The sequence below is a fragment of the Olea europaea genome, chromosome 7 (genome assembly GCF_002742605.1).
Source record: "Olea europaea var. sylvestris chromosome 7, O_europaea_v1, whole genome shotgun sequence".
NCBI lineage: Eukaryota > Viridiplantae > Streptophyta > Magnoliopsida > Lamiales > Oleaceae > Olea > Olea europaea.
The window spans coordinates 12,432,691-12,450,493 of NC_036243.1; the positions used below are offsets into that span (position 1 = coordinate 12,432,691).

General features: G+C 32.5%; 1 long non-coding RNA gene across 1 annotated transcript; it reads left to right on the plus strand.

Moving 5' to 3' along the window:
• LOC111397688 lies at window positions 1–3,106 on the plus strand. The gene is made up of 3 exons (XR_002703310.1): window positions 1–1,431; window positions 2,447–2,531; window positions 2,961–3,106. It is a non-coding gene; the product is annotated as an uncharacterized LOC111397688 (long non-coding RNA).
• The last annotated feature ends 14,697 nt before the right edge of the window (window positions 3,107–17,803 follow it).

Sequence of the window (17,803 nt, forward strand, 5' to 3'; positions counted from 1 at the left end):
GCAAGAGAGCAAGAGTCTTCAAAGTAGAGAGAAGCGCCAAGGTGCAAACATTTAGCTGGATAAAAGGTAAGATTTATTGTTGAAATGAACAAGAAAATATTGTTGGGCACCGATAGTGCATGAATAGACAACCTCTGTATGAACAAAGAGACCCATCTTGCTTCCTTAATCTATGTATGTATACAATATATTCATATTTTCTTAAAAATAATTTCGATTTTATACTAAAATGTTTACTGCAGAACTAATAATGCAAAGACAAGTAAAAACTATAACTGCTTTTAAAATAAAATCTCCAACAAGCAAAAAAAAAGAAAGATAAGATGAAGAAAAAATTATAGCCTTAGTTATTCATAGTATGTATAAAGTCTTTGAATTTTAGTATTCTTTTGTCATAATCATCTAAAACATAAATAATAGCACCTGTATTGTTGCCATTGTGAGATATAGATATAGAGTTAGAATTTATGGAATTCTTATAAATACAAATTTGTCTATTTCGTTTATTATGTAGACGTCTCTAGAATATATTGTCTCTCCAAATCAATGGTTCTCTGCCACTATCTGTCAATATACAAATCGGAAATATCTCCAAGATTTTATTGAATTTATAGATGTAAATCCACAGGCTTCTGCTATGTGTAGCGATTTCTATGGATTTTTTGCGAGAGTTATTTATACGGAAGAAGATGAACAATTTAGTAGTAGGTTGATACATGAATTCGTAATGAGACTTGTACATTGTGGTAAAAATAACGAAGTGTGAGTACGGTTAGGTTATCGTATTGCTAGGTTTAGCATGCAAAAATATTGTATCATCATTGGATTACCATGCTATGAACCATCTGTGGAGATTAATCATAATAACTATCGTCTTATAAATCAATATTTCAATGGAACAAGAAGAGTTAATATGAGAATATTGCATCAAGCGTTCCATTCATGCGAAGACTACATAGATAAATTTAAGCTGGGATTGGTTATGTTTGTGGAATGTGTTTTGAAACCAACTGGCAGAATTATTGATTATAAGACTCTTGGTATGGTCGAGCATCTCGATGACTTTATTGCTTATCCATGGGGTCAAAAAACATATTTTGTCTTGTTAAATTCTTTGCAAGAATCATAAGCTGAAATAGTGCAAAGAGCATAACAAAATCAAACAGATTGCAAATATACATTAAGAGGATATCTACTTGCATTCCAGGTAAATTTTTTCTGTTCTTTTATTGTTATATATATTATGTATAACTTATTTGTATAACAAAAGATTATAATTACTTGCAGTTCTGGATATATAAAGTCTTTCCAGAGATTGGAAAAAAATTTGGACGCAGGAGATATAAAACAGCACAAAGTCCTCGAATATATAAGTGGAGACCTAATTCAATATTAACTGAGAAAATGGTAAAACCTTTTTTGGCCACTGAGGTATAACATACTTTTTTTACGAATGCAAAATTTCATTTTCATTTCATCATTTTAAAAACTAAATTTAGTTATCATGATTACAGATTGATGTACTTGCAGTGTTATATCCCGTCGAAGAATAGTTAGAATTGTCATGATATACAACTCTTTCAATGTCAGCGGATAATCAACATAGTATCTTAGATGGTATTGTCAATGGGAAATTAGACAACACAGTACAACAAATCCCAGAAAACATCTTTGTGCAAGAAACGACTATTCCCAGTAGTTCGAGAACTTCTCCTAGAGTTGGTTCTGCTTCTGCTTTTGATGCTTCTAACTATATAATTCGAGAACAAATGGAAGAAATGCTGGGAATACATAGGCAACATGTAATATCAAATGTGTCTGGTGTATGCCATAACCTGAAGGAAGAAATATTTCACAGTCAAAACAAGTAGTTTGAACAACATCAAAAATGGCAAGAAGATTATATGCAATCTAGTATTCATTCTTATATAGATGCTATTCTTGACAGCCACAAATAAGTATTCCAACAGGAATTTCGACAGCAGCAAAAATGATAAGAAAATAATATTTTAGGCAACATGCAATCTTATATGAATAACAGTTTAAGTTCAATGAGATCTTACGTAGATGAATAGAATAAGAATATATTGAGCAATGTATCAAACATAGAAGCCATTATTGGTTCTATGCAACAAGATATTCCTATCCACACAATTCCAATTCCCAGCGATTTGCCAAGGCAAACATCAACATATGAATAATAGACGGAAAGTTTTGAAGGGTTGAGAAGAGAAATAAAGGTAAGGAAAAACAGATATTGTCTTGGTCATCAAAAAATCGTCCTTTAAAAGCTTATCCAAAGAATAAGTACAACATGATTAGAGATTGGATATTGCATAATCCGTCAGGGTAACAAATTTAACTCCGTATTAGTTTAAATACTATTTTTTTATTCAGTGAATAGTAAATTATATTATCTAACATTAAGTTATATTTTTTTATATAGTACTTATTGGGAGGACAACGACAATTACATTGGAAGGGACATGTTGAAAAATTTGTTGGATGTAGGAAAAGATGTAACTCCCACGGTGAGTGAAGTTTAGTAATTACAATTAATTTAATTTTATGTTTAATATTAATAAATTAAATTTACATGTATTTACTCTATTAGAGTATTGAGCTGGAGTTGAAGTTACAAGGGCGACTTATTAAAAATGGTTCTACCTTAAGTTCTAAAGACTATGCAATAATGGATTTCAAATTTAAAAATGAGTGTTCTAGTATTTTCAACTGGCTAATAGAAGAGAAAAACAAAATCACTAAGGGAAAAGTGGACTTCACTCCGTTAAACGAATATGCGAATGGTGTTTCGCCTATAAATGGTCGTAACTGGATGGCGTTCAAGCATCTACTAATTCCATGCTCATTTTCTGGCAATTGTTGATATCTTTTTGTGGTGAATATTCTTGAATGAAAATTTTTAACATATGATTGTAGCAACAATATTCTTATACCAGATCAAGTCATGAAACATGCAAAAGCAACACATGGTACAATCCAAGCATTCATTCTGAATTCTGAGCTTTCTACTAGAAAGGATGTAAGGAAACATAGAAGCAAAACAATGCAAGTGGAGATAATATATTATCTACCATGTGCAGGCAATGGGTGAGCACTTAAATAATTATTTATTTGTTATAATATTTAATTTTTTCTTTATATTAATGCAGCATAACGTAAAACTATTTCTTCTACAGGCCAAACTGTGAAATGTTCATACTAAAATATATAGAATGCTTTGTCCTAGGGCAGCCAATAGAATTAGTTTCACCTGATAGAATGTCAATTTATAGACGAAAGATGGTAGTGGATATTTGTAATAATGAATATTTATTTTATCCTCCTTCTTAGTTATCTGGTTAGAACAAAGGTTTGCAACAATGAATATTTTCTTCATCCTTTTCCTTAGTTATGTGGTCATGTAATGAGAATAAATGTTATGTAATAAGTTTATGTTGTGTTTTTTTTATTTTTCTATTTTGTCATATTGTTGGTGTAAATATAGAAAAAAATAAACTGTGTTGAATTCGTGATAAACCTAAACGAATTGACAATATTTTAATTTTAGTTTGAATCAACATTATAATATCACAATTTTACATGATTTCTTTCCTCATAAATTTATTATTAAATATTCATATTTATGCTTTGAATAAGAAAGATGATGAAAAAAATTAAGCATGTTAGCAAACAAAATATAACTATAATTAAAAAAACAAATGAAAATAACTAACCTAATGTATTATTCTGTTGAAACATGATGTATAAATCTTCGCTTTGGCAACAACGGGACGATAGATTAATTTTGGACAATTTAGAATTCTAGACTTGTTAAATAGAATGTATTAAATTCAAAATTTTCAGATACACCACATTTTTTGTGCAACAAATATGTGATTTATTTTCGTCTGCTGACTTAATCAAAATTTTTATATTTTGTCTTGTTTTTTCTCTAGACAACGTAACATATAGCTGACCATGTGAAAATACAGGTTCAGACAGATATAGACTTACAAAATCTAATGTTTGAACTTGGGTTTTGTTAATAGTTATAGCAAAATAAGGACGAACGAAAAATTGAGTTCTTTTAAAAGGTACTGAATGTTTATCTCCCTCAAATGGAATAAATGAAATTCTAGGTAAAAACACTTATTTTCCACGATATTCACCAGATCCAATTTCAGCTAAAATAACATTTTGTTTAAATTCACGACAAATAAGTCTAGTTCCATTGTACAAACCTTCCGAAGGATTAACATTTCTGAGCAACATAATAGGACAATTTTTTTTAGAACAAGTTCATGTGAAGGTATACCATTTAGAGTTAAACTATTAAAAAAATCTTCATGGATAAATCCTTCCATTTTATCAATCACTTCATCAAAACTGAAATATGTAAATGTATCTCCTGAAATTTGTTTAATTAACATATTGTTTATCATATCTACATATTCGTTTTTTGGAATTAAAATAATTTTATTCATCACAGTATTTAAATTGTCACTATAAGTGTGAAAATTTGGAAACACAATGCTGATCAACTTTTTCAATGATTTATTTTCATCTTCAAAATCTATGACAATGTCCGAAGGAAGCTTAATCATGCGACATGTATGCTCGTTTTCAATTCCGTTTCCAGTTTTGAGTAAATATTCACAAAAGGAATGATCAAATCTAGCTCTCATGTTTTGAGTTAGTGGTAGTTGTCTAAAGTATCGTCACAAATATGAAAATACTAAACTTGCTTTCATAATATCATCTTTTGTTCCTCTTTGTACCACTGACAAGACTTGACGAAAATCCCCTCCATACACAATGACCTTTCCACCAAATAACAATTCACATTTAGTAATATCTTTTAACATTTTATCTAAAGTTTCAAAAGCATATTTATTAACCATTGGTGTTTTATCCCACATAATTAGCTTCGTCTTTTTTAAAAGCTGATCAAGTGCAGATTGTTTACTTGTCGAACATCGCATATCAGAACTTGTTTGAAAAGGAATTTTAAAACGCGAATGACCAGTTTTTCCACCGGGTAATAAAGAAGCAGCTACTCCAGATGATGTTATTGCCAATGCAATGAGTTGTCTACATCGTACTGTAACAAGCAATGTTTTGTACAAATAAGTTTTACCAGTACCTCCTGGACCATCAATAAAAAAAAGTTCATTTTTATCGTTGAAAACACAATCTAAAATAGTATCATAAGCAAATTGTTATTCTTTATTTAAACTCTTTGTAAAATGCATGTCAGACTCAACACTAATATTTGCACTTTCTTCTAAAATCATATTTGCTAACATGTCGGTGTCATTTACAGTAGTGTCGAAATCTGTGAAGCAAAAATCATTACACTTTTACCAACAACTTCTAAGAATGAATTTATACAGCGTAGTGCTCTAATCTCAGCATCATACTTTGTCTGACTTGTATGTAAAAAATCTTCTATCATGTAAGTTTTAAATTTAATCCATAAATTTCTAGGATTTGTAGGGGCACAAAAAATCAACACATTAGCAAAAAGTCAATGGAGTGATATAGGCATTTGATAAGAAATTGCCTCAATTAAATACATGTCAAAATAATTATTTCCACTTATTAGATCATGTAAGAATGCAGCCTGGCGATAGGTAGGTGCTACAACACCATTAACGTTTTTAAATCTTCAAAAGATTTTGGTCTTTTAATATGATTCAGTAAAACTTTTAAAAAGTATCTCTTACCTTCAGATGGATTAGCAACAACTATTTTACCAATAACATTTTGCTTTTTTCTAGTATTCCAAACTCACAAATATGTAATCCATACAAAGTATGTAGGAAAATCTTTATAAAGTAAAGTCTGAGCCTTTTCATCAGAAATATTCATTCGAAAAAATTCAGTTAACATTGTTCGTTGGATAAAGTCTTTATTTATAACTTCTGATAAATCATCAGTTTCATTGTAAGTAACTAATTGAGAATTTTCAACATGTAACTGCAAAGAAATTATAGAATGAGATATGTCAAATAAATCAAAACTAAAAATTCTCCAAACAGCTTCTGGCGCAGATATCCATCTAGCAGTTTGATAATTTGAAATTTCATCAATATAATATTCATTAGTTTCTTTATTCACAGCAAAATTAACATAGTTATGTCCTTTGTATACATATTTATATAAATATTTCACAGCTTCAACAAAAGAACATATTTCTACATTAATATGACAATCATATTTAGCTAAAATATACGGATTGTATGGTACAACCCATCTATTGTCTAGTATGCATCACCTAACTCTAACAGTAACACAATCGTTACGACATCTGTAAAGCGGGTAAGAATCATTACTTAATGAAGTATGTAAAATATATTCTTTTGGGTATTTATTTTTACAAGTATGGTTGTTTTCCATGCAAATATTTGTAGGATTTAATTGTCCACAAAGACCATACATCATATGTTTGATCACAGTAGCATGTAGGTAAGGATTTTTCTTTTATCTGTTATTTCACATGAAACAATTTCATCAACTTGCATAGAATTAGTAATCTTAAAATTTGGTTTAAATATAAGAAGAAAATGAATGTGAGGCAGACCTCTTTTTTAGAATTCAATCACATAAATATAAGCAAGTACAGACCCTAGAATTTCTCTCTTTAATAAATATGTTTTTAGTTCCTCAAACTTAGCTCAAAATATTCGTGCTAACAAGTTTGACCTATTTTGTATTTCATAATTATGTCTCAATTCTTGTTTAATTTTAGGTCAATTTGGATTGCATGTCATTGTTAAAAATACATCGGATTTTCCATATCTTTGAACTAAAGACATTGCATTCATATATCTTTTAGTTAAATTTTTAGGACCTCCGATAAACCCTGTGGGTAACACTATTGATTTACCAATCTTATAGCCTCTATTCTCACCACTCTATACACTATCTATAATTCCTTGGTAAAGTTCCGCTCTTATAATCTTTTGATTATTTCGAAAATAATACAATCTTGTAGTTTCAATTTTAACATGCATATATACTATATATTGCTACAGAAGTCTGCCTGTATGAAGAAGTATAGACTTATTTGAAAGCCTCACTTGAAGTTTGTAGCAATAATATTCTTTGTTCTTCGCGAACAATTTATTGAACGTATCGGGATAATTTATCATGTCGTTCACCAATCAAATTGAGATTCGTGGGTTGTGCAATCATGGAATCAAGGTATTCTAGTAATTGCTTTGGTTTCGGGTTCATTTAATTATTCGGGTCATACTTTAAACTTCGGATTTTGATTTATTTAATTATGTAATCAAAAGGTCAATATATCTGTGTGATTCTATTGGTTGTTTGATTTACCAATTTTTGGGTCAAATTTCATAAATTTTGATTTTTGACTTTCTTGGGGTTTGTGTCATTCTTTTGTGGGTTAATAGCGATCTAGTTATCCGTGTTCACATCAGGTGATATCAGAGTCTAGGCACCATAATTAAAATTATATCCCTTTGTTTTCTTATTTTGGAGTCCTTGTTTGAGTTTTTTCTCCTTAGTTTTGAGTCCTAGATCTAAAAGTTTTTAGTAGTATAATTGTTTTTGTGTTAAAAAATAAATTTTTTTAACTGTTCATCCGGTACTGTTTCGTACTATTCATAAAAAAAATTTTTAGCCCTCCCAAAAAAAATCTTGTCCGTTAATTTAGCCCTTCAACCTCTTGACTCTTGAGTCTCGCACAATTGAATTTGACTTCCACAAGAATCAATCAGATTGAGTTTGGGATTTGTTCTTGAGACATTGATTGGAAGCTTGAGTGGTAAAAGACTGAGTGGTGAGTTCAATTGAGGGTAAAAGCCTAAAATTGAGTGAATTTTCGAGTGAAATTTTTTGATGAGGCAGGAAATTGTGAGCAATGTCTGATAGGGAATGATCGAATTCTAGCTGAAACAGTAATCAAACCAACATGCAGGATGACTTAATACAGCGGTTTGAGTAGATGTTGATAAATATGGAAAATAGGTTGGACAGGCTTGACGCAATGGTTACAACTCTTAGTCGGGGTCAACGAGTGAATGTTCCTCAAGCTCGGAGGCCGGGTAGGCAGGACCTAGGATGGCATGTGAAGCATATGATATTGGCAGCGAGCTGGAAGAGAACGAATATGGAGAGAATTTGATGATGAGGCTCGCATGGGTAGAGTGAGGCGTAGAGGGGCTTGGTTTGAACGAAGGGGTACGAATATCCATGGAGATGACGTGGATGGAAATTGGGGTAACATAAAGATGATGATTCCACAATTCAGGGATAGGAGTGATCCGGAAGCTTACTGGAATGGGAGAAGAATGTGGAGTTGATCTTTGATTGCTATAACTATTCGAAGAAGAAGAAAGTGAAGCTTGTAGTCTTTGAGTTCACTGATTACGCCATCACTTAGTGGGATCAGGTGGTCACTTCATGATGAAGGAATAGGGAGAGGCCGATAAGCACGTGGGATGAGTTGAAGGAAGTTATGAGGAAGAGATTTATACCGGGTCACTATTATAGGGTGCTTCGTCAAAGGATGAAGGGGTTGTACCAGGGACAGAGGAATGTAGAGGATTACCACAAGGAAATGAAAGTTTTGATTATTCGAGCTAATGTGGAGGAGGACTGGGAAGCTATCATAATAAGGTTTTTGAATGATTTGAAAAAGGACATCACCAATGTTGTTGAATTGCAGCATTATGTGGAATTAGATAATATGCTGCATAGGCAATGAAGGTTGAGAAGTAGTTGAAGAGAAAATGGGGAGCTAGGAATCAACAGGTGCCTAATTCATCTTGGAGGTCTAAGTGGAATGAAGAGAATGTTGATGGGGCTGTTGTCAACAATAAAATTGAACCATCTAGACGAAAGGATGACAATGGTAGCAAGGCTGCACCCAAGGTGGAACCACAGCACTCTAGGAATCAGGACATCAAGTGCTTGGGAACAGAACACATTGTTTCTTAGTGTCCAAACAAACTAGCCATGACCTTGAAGGACGGTGGGAAAGTGGCGAGTGACAGTGATGAAGACGACATGCCCAAGTTTGAAGATGTTAGTGATGGTGACGTAGTGGAGTATCCGGTTGAAGAGGAAACGCTTGTCTTGATGCGTGCACTCAATGCGCAAATCAAGGTTGATGGAGAGGAGCAGCGGAATAATATCTTTCATACATGGTGCCACATCAATAATAAGGTATGCAACTTGATTATCGATGAAGATAGTTGCACTAATATAGCTAGCTACACACTTGTTAAGAAATTAGAATTGGAGATGACAAAGCACCCTAAACCGTATAAATTGCAATGGTTTGATGAACGAGGAGAGGTTAATGTCAATAGGAGGGTGTTGGTGAATTTGTCAATTGGGAGGTATACGGATGAAATGTTGTGTGATGTTGTGCCTATGGATGTGGGGCATATATTATTGGGTAGACCTTGACAATACGATAGGAAGATGAAGCATGATGGGTTTAGAAATAGGTACAATTTGATATGGATGAGAAAACCATTACACTTATACCTTTGACACCACAACAAATATATGATGATTAGTTGAGGTTGAAAGGAGATGAGGGGAAAGTGAAAGACAAACTAAAGGAGAGCTTGTTTGCAAAGAAGGGTGAGCTTGGTAGTGGAAATGAGTTGGTGAATGCTAACATATCCCTCCCCAGTTTATACAATTCTTTGTTGTAGGATTATGAAACTTTATTGCACAAGGATTTTTCCAAAGGAATATCTCCATCCAATTGATGCATTTCCATTGGAGGATTTTATAGGCATTGAAGGCACATTCAATAACCATTTGGCGGAGCATCAAATTCCCAAGCAAAGGTTGGATAAGGGTCAAGCCGATGGAAGGAGCACCAAATTTGAACAAGGTGCGGATTTGAGGACGAATCCTCTCAAACAGGAGTGTCTGATATGATCCTAGATCGATCAAGATCAATCATGGGAGCAAAATTCATGGTTCATTCGGGATGCGACTTTTTCCTATTTTTTCGCAGGAATTAAGTTTTGATGTGAATTGTTATTTTTGGTAACTTTATAAGTTTATGACTCTTAATATTCCATTTTCCCATTATTCATAGGGTAGTATAAATACTTTTTCCTATTATTCATTGTAGAACTTTTGGTATTTGAATTAATCAGAGGCAAGGTTGCTTCCTTCTTTGTTCTTCACGAACAATTTATCGAACTTATCGGGATAATTTCTCATGGCATTCACCAATCAAAGTGAGATTCGTGGATTGTACAATCATGGGGTCAACATATTCTAGTAATTGCTTTGGTTTCGGGTTCATTTAATTATTCGGGTCAAACTTTAAACTCAGGGTTTTGATTTCTTTAATTGTGTAATCAAAATGTCAATATATCCGTGTGATTGTATTGGTTATTTGATTCACTAATTTTTGGGTCAAATTTCATAAACTTTGATTTTTGGCCTTCTTGGGGTTTGTGTCATTCTTTTGTAGGTTAATAACGATTTAGCTATCCGAGTTCACATCAAGAACACTCTTGACTACTTGTGAGTTCGAGTCGAAAAACAATTTCAAATTTTAGAATTACCGAGTTTACGTTCTAGACAATTTATTGCTTCGACCTTATGTGCAAAATTATACTAATTAAAGCGACAAATCACTTTTAATTAGTTTTCTAGATGATTAAACATACAAGTCCATTTTTCCTATGTTTGAATGTCGCAATTGTAATAATAAGGAAAACAGTAAACAATGCACAATTTGTTGACGGACAGTGCGATTCCAAACTCGTAACTCCCTCTAGTTCTAGTTGTTATAATTCCTGTAATCTCTAAGACCCCCTGTCTCACGATCTACTGCCTTAGATATTGTCTAGCCACTCCACTAGACTTCCCGATCTACTTTCTGCAGCTCACAAGAATTGCCGTCTTCTTTCAGCCTTCTGATCTTAAACTGATTGCCTCTTCCAAATGAAATTCTCAAGAACCTCCTGTTTTAGTTCTTTTCCTACACTTGAAGTCCACTCCTATCAATCCTTAATGAGAAAGTCGCTTCTTCAATGAATTAAGGAAACCAAGTGTTTTAGATTCTCGAACCTTTGATGTTTTCCAAAACTTGGTTGTCGGATCACAAGATTGATGTATTTGTATTCTTGGGTCTCAAAGATGATATGAATGTGTTTATGTTGTTGAAGCACAGTGAGCAACCTTAGAATTTTCGTCCATGCCTTGGGTATTTATAGTTGTGGACGAATAAATGTCATGGACCATGTAAGATTCTCCAAAATCGTGACATAAGGTTTGGTCGAATATCATTGTCGCTCGAGCGATAGCTCGACGAAGAGTGAGAGACGGCTTTTTGCTCGAACGACGCAAGGCGATAAGCGATCGACGATGGTTCTGTTATTTTCGGTATAGCGATGGTCATGCGGGCAGCTAATGAAATTTCGACAGTCTTCTTACCTTGATTTCCAACTTTAAACTCAAACCCTAATCAATTCTAACCATATATACAAAATTCCAACCCAAGTCCTTGACTTTTACAAAAGTTCAATTACGTCATTTTTGTTCACAGAATTGTCAATTACAATATAAAACTTAACAACCTCTCTTTTTGGCATTCTGTAACAAAACTATACAAAATAAGTTAAGACTTGAAAACAAATAACCTATTCTACCCAGTATATCCAATCATTAAGTCTTGCATTCCTTGTTAAACCCGTTTCCTAAAATCCACAACTCACATACCCAGTGTAAAAGCACGTGATACTGGAAATATAACAAATAAAGCATTTAATCACAAATCAACATGCTAGTTTGAGACGTGACATTAATGTCAATCAAAACACCAACCGAAACACCAACATCACTAAACATCAAAACTCAAATAGCAATAGATATGATATGGAATGCAATCAATGCTGTAACGCCCCAAATTTTCTATAAACTCCGGAACGTTACAAAAAACTCATTTTTCTTTATTTTAAGCGCAGAACTATAAAAATAAAATTCTTTATTAAACAAATAACTGCAACATTTATAAATCTAAATTTAAAATATGAAAATTTTATCTAAACATAACATAAACTCCTAACTAATTCAAATAACACGTTTGGAACAAAATTAAACGAATTGATAAATTTAAAGGCGGCAAACTTATTTCCTTTTCTTTTCATTTGATCCACTTCGTAGCCCGCATCACCGCCCTTCCACAATTCAAATCAACCCGTACTAACCTGTAAAAATTTGTAAGAGTGAGTATTCGAAAACACCAGTAAGATATGTGCAGTTTCCATATACATATATATAACAATAAAAATTACAATTCATACCATCTGATCTTATAGAGTATATCGGTGACCAAGGGACACACTCATCTTAGGTCCTCTTATAATCTCGTAGGATTTCATATCTCTTAAAAAAAGAATGTCTACTGACAATCCATGCATTTTTTATTGAATATAAACGCATAAGGAAAAAATCACTTGCACTTAAAGTATCTTACCTTATTAGAAATATCTGAAGCACGTTCAAAGTCTTTTCTCCGCTTTGAAAAATACGTGCTTAAAATATTCAATGTATGCAAACTTTATTTTCAATGCTACTCTCTCCCTCTCTCTATCTCTTTTCCTTTCTCTCTATCTCTCTTCCTTTTTTTCTCTCTCTCTCTTCCTCTCCCTTTCTTTACCTATATATATATATAGGTGTAGGCTAAAGTAGATAAACCAAAATTTGATTTCATAGGGCCAAATCTTGCAACCAATGTCTACTCACAATGTACTTTATTATTATCTTATTCAACTATAAGATATCCACTATCTCTATCCAACCGTATATGTGTGTATGGTGAATTTTGTTGTAACTAGAATAGTGAAAACATGTGCCATCCTAGGAATCTCTAAATCAAAACTAATAAATAATGATAAAAATTCCACCTCACACGTTTTTTTTTTAAGAGAGAAAAATGAATTGATTTATAATCTATATAAAATTATATTTATACTATTTTCTTTTAATTGGGTCTAACTTAATGTGTTCTTATCTAAAATAACTTTTTCTCGAGTCAAAGACTTCTAATTAATTACGAGTTATCTAATGAGTACAATATTGATATACCTATAATTGTTCTATCAAAATCTAATTTATTTGACCCAGATAAAATAGGAATTTATATAATATATAAAATAAATAAATTTTTATCTATAAAATTTTTTTGGGTTGTTACAAATGCTCCCCCTTACTGCAAACTTTTATGAAATTTATGCAGTAAATACAATATATCTATGTCTCTCACCAATGACTCCTAGACATAGCAATGCAAAATGCAAATTATCAGTCAGTGCAAATGCAAATGCAAGATGGCTCCCCCTATGTATATACTCCTATGTATATGCTCATTATTTTCTCCTTTTGGGTTACAAATTTCTCTCCCCCTTTTTGTCTCAAATGCTGAAGGGAATGATACAAAATCAGGCAGAGCAATGACATATAACAATTTAAAAATGCAATTGATAGCATGCAAAAGTAGAATTAATAAGTCATAAACCTTCCCACATAATTTAAGTTAGAATGAAGTAAATAATATAAGTAACTCATGTGTGTAAAGTGTTACTAATTCAATGCAAGCAGAACTTCAAACTTTAATTTTGTAAGAATGAACATGCTAATCATTGCCAATAAATATATTCTTCTACTAATGAAAGTCAAACCATGTATGCACATTAGGACATATACTTATTACTTTCATTTTTCTCCCCCTGACTTTGAGAATTTATATTTTTCAAATTTTCACATTTTTCTAGCTCGTCATACTTTTCACATTTTTCACATTTTCCAACTCATTCAGTTTTCATCTTAAGTGTAGGTTCTTCTTCATTAGACAGCTAAGATAACCTATATAGCGAGCTTTAGGCCGGTTAACTTAAGTCAGTTGACCATAAGCACTAAGTTTTAAGGAACCCCGCAAGCTTAATTCTCGAGTCAAATAGGCCCCGAACAAAAACATTAAGATATTAAGCTTTTATATGTGAGAATATTTTTGAGGTTAGGTCTAATAAATTCAATCAATTCATGTTCAAAGTCACCCTATTAACACGTGACAGCCATCTCAAATCTCACATATGCGATAGGGTCCCACTAATAATTTCATAGTGTGTGCAGTACAGATGGTACATGAAGACACATATACTAGGTGCTCCAAAATGAGCTAAGCAAGCAATGGAAGTTATGCTACATTTTATCAATTTTAGCTCATATATGGTCACAACATACAAATTCAAATTATCCAATTTTTTATTTTTAGTTCTTCAATTTTTTGTGTTTTTCTTTTTTAAAAATAAATGACTCACACAAAAGAAAAAAATTCCAAGCACACAAAACAAAGCAAAATATGCATACATCAATGCAGACATGATAAAAATGCATATGCATGGAACCAAAAACAAATAAAATATACAAGTGATGCATACATAAATTAGATAATAGTTAAGTACAAGCATGCACCAATAATGCCTAATCAATTAGATATATGAGTGCTCTTTCCCTTAAGAGCACCGTGATCTACTTCAAGGTTTTGCATATCACTCTTTTTTACCCATACTTGCCTGGTGGGAAAACAGTTCCCATACAGTTGTGTCACCAATTTGGTCAACCAATTCACTTGATCAATAAGGAATCCAATCTGACCAACTGACACCTGATTTTTGTTCCTATTGAAGGTCATGTTCCTATTTTTGTTCAAGTATTGATGACATCTAAGGCGTAAATGACCTAACTTCGTTCTCTTTTTAAAATTATAAATGCAGAAAACGAATAAATTTTTGTTTGACATAATAACCATCAAAGACTTCATTTATAGAAAAACATATTTGTACTTAATAAAATATAAGACGATTAAGTTAAAATTTAAGTTTATTTCAAAGTGAAATCAAATCTAAACTAAATTGATATTGAGTTTTTGACACCACAAGCCATCGTCCCGAATTATCTTGCTTTCATCATCTGAAAGTGAGGAGGGATAACGTGGGATGAGCTAAGGAATCAGGTAAGTAAACTTCCCAATGTCTTCACAACACGTAATATTATTAAATATACGATTGTGTTACATAAATTTGCTGTTATGTGAACATGATATTTAATTATTACGTTTTGTGCCACGAATGTTTCATGCATACTCATGCACGTCAATGCATCCATAAACATACACGAAGTTTCAACGAATAAAATGTTTTCAAATGTCATGACTCAATGAATGTTCAAAGATATATATCCCGAATGTTTTTGTTACGCGATGTATGTCTATGCCATGAAAGTGTGAGTGGAAAATTGGAGTGGGGGACAGGCGCACCCGACCAATGTTCAATGATGATTGATGAATGTTTAATGTTCAATGTTAATGTTAACCGCTTCTCAGTACTATCGATAGAATTCGATTGGGTTTCAAATAATATGGCCTACTGCATTCTGGTTGGTTATAGGCGATACATCAAGTAGCTCACGAAGTTAATGTATTTAAAGAAATGAAAAAATGGGGATACATATTGAAAAATGTCTTTCGTTTTAAAGTAATGCATATGCATATCATCAACATGCATCATGTGCATGAGGTTTACTTACTGAACGTTAGCTCATCCCACGTTAAATAAAATCAAGATGTCAATAAAATCGTATGAATTAGTAAGTGATTTAAATCCAAATAAAATGTAGAATAGGTAGCTAGTATTATATATCGAATCAAGAATAAAGTACCAGTTTCTTTTCTAAATTACAATGGATTACTAGATCCTAATTTCCTAGTTCACCCTAACAGAAAGTTGATGTAAATGAAGAATCATTGTATAAAATTAGAAAAAATTTAAATTCCCCATATTTTCAGTTAAGAAAAGAAAAAAATTGCTTTATGCAAATCAATAAGAGTTTTTTATTTTTATTTTTATAATTTTGAACTTAGCACACACATATATATGAACTTCATTCGTTTAAATATTTATTTGAGGAAATATAGTTATTGATTCATATTCAAAATATAAAATTAAGGGATAATTGCGGCAACGATCCCTAACCTTTTGTTTTTTTACAAACTTTACCTTAACCTTCATTTTGTGCCAACGAAGGTCCCTAACATTTCATAAATATACACCTGATGTCCATCTGGATGATAATCATCCAAAACACCATCAGTTGATCGGGAAACTTTCTTGAACTATCTGTTATCGCAATGATTTTATTGGATGTTGATACCTTTTTGGACGGTGTTTTTGGACAGTGTTTTGGAGGATTTTATTGGATGTTGGTTCCTTAGTTTTTTTGGCCAATTAACGATGTTTTGGACGATTTCCATCCTCAGATGCATATTTATGAAAAGTTAGGAACCTCTATTGGTATAAAATGAAAGTTAGGGTAAAGTCTGCAAAAAATGAAAAGGTTAGGAACCGTCGCTGCAATTTTCCCTAAAATTAATCTAACAAGAGTCAAATAGCAATATAGTAGAGTTTTTAATGCTCAATTAAGGTTGTGCATAAAGGGATTCTAAATGGACCATGAAATTGTGTGTGTGTGTGTGTGTGTGTAGGAAAACCCTTGTGGTACATAAAGGGGGGTACATAATGGTGTCCCCCCCCTCACATGTGCAATATTCAGGTGGGCCCGGCACATGTGAGGGGGGACACCATTATGTACCCATAGCACATCCCATATATATACACACACTCACGTACATGTTCCTCTGTGTGTAGAAAATTCACGTCTTCATTCATTCAATTTAAGGAAAATCAGTGGCCCATTATCATGTTTAACATAAAATATTAAGTGAAGAAATATTATAATGAAGAAATGGTTATACCTTCAATTGCAATAATCCCCACTTCCAGAAAATGTAGTCGACGGCAATGGTGGTTCGAATACTAATACAATTGGAATATGATATGGAATAAATTTTGTGTATGTAGGAAGTGTAACCCTAGGTCTCAATTCTTTACCTTTAAGGATTCAAAAATTACGGGCCGTAATTATGCTAATTTGACTTAACCCTATTAATTTACTCAATTCTTGCTCAATGAATAATTAAATATCTGATTTGGCTCCACCAACAATTTTATCCCGAAATAGGAGTCGATTAGATTATAAATTGGGTAAACTAAATTAACTTGGAATAAAACCCACTTAATATGAAAAACAATTATTGGAACAAGTCGACATAAATTTAAAGCATACAATATAATAAAAATATCGTACAACCTAAGAAATTTCAATGAAAAATAAATGCATGTTAAATTTATAATTACTAGGCACATCGATCGTTTAAGGCGTTTAAAATACATTCCACTGCAACTAACATAGTTAGTCATGACTACAATAATCAAAATAACAACAAATCAAGATAGACATGATAACATCAAAATTTAAGAACACATCGTTACATTAACAGTCATACTTGAGGCTTTATTTTTGTTAAGAATCTTAAGACTCTCCTGATGCATTTTTTCATAAGCCTCTTGGATATCTTCCTCACTTGTAGACTCATCTCCAAAATTCTCACCACTACTATGTCCTCATCTCTCTCACTGCCCTGGTCAGATCCACTTAGTAACCTTAGCAACAAAGGCAACATATTTTCCACTTTTCTCACAAATAGATTTCTCACTCTGATTGTCCGAGCTAGACTCGTCATCAGTGAGGCTAATATTCATAGCATTTTCTTCAACTCTCTCAGCACTAGAGCACTCATTCCTCACATGACTGAAACTTTGACAGTTATGGCATCTTATCGATTTCGATCTTCTCCTAGATTAACTCAGGCTACCTCTTTGTCTCTCCTGAGGTT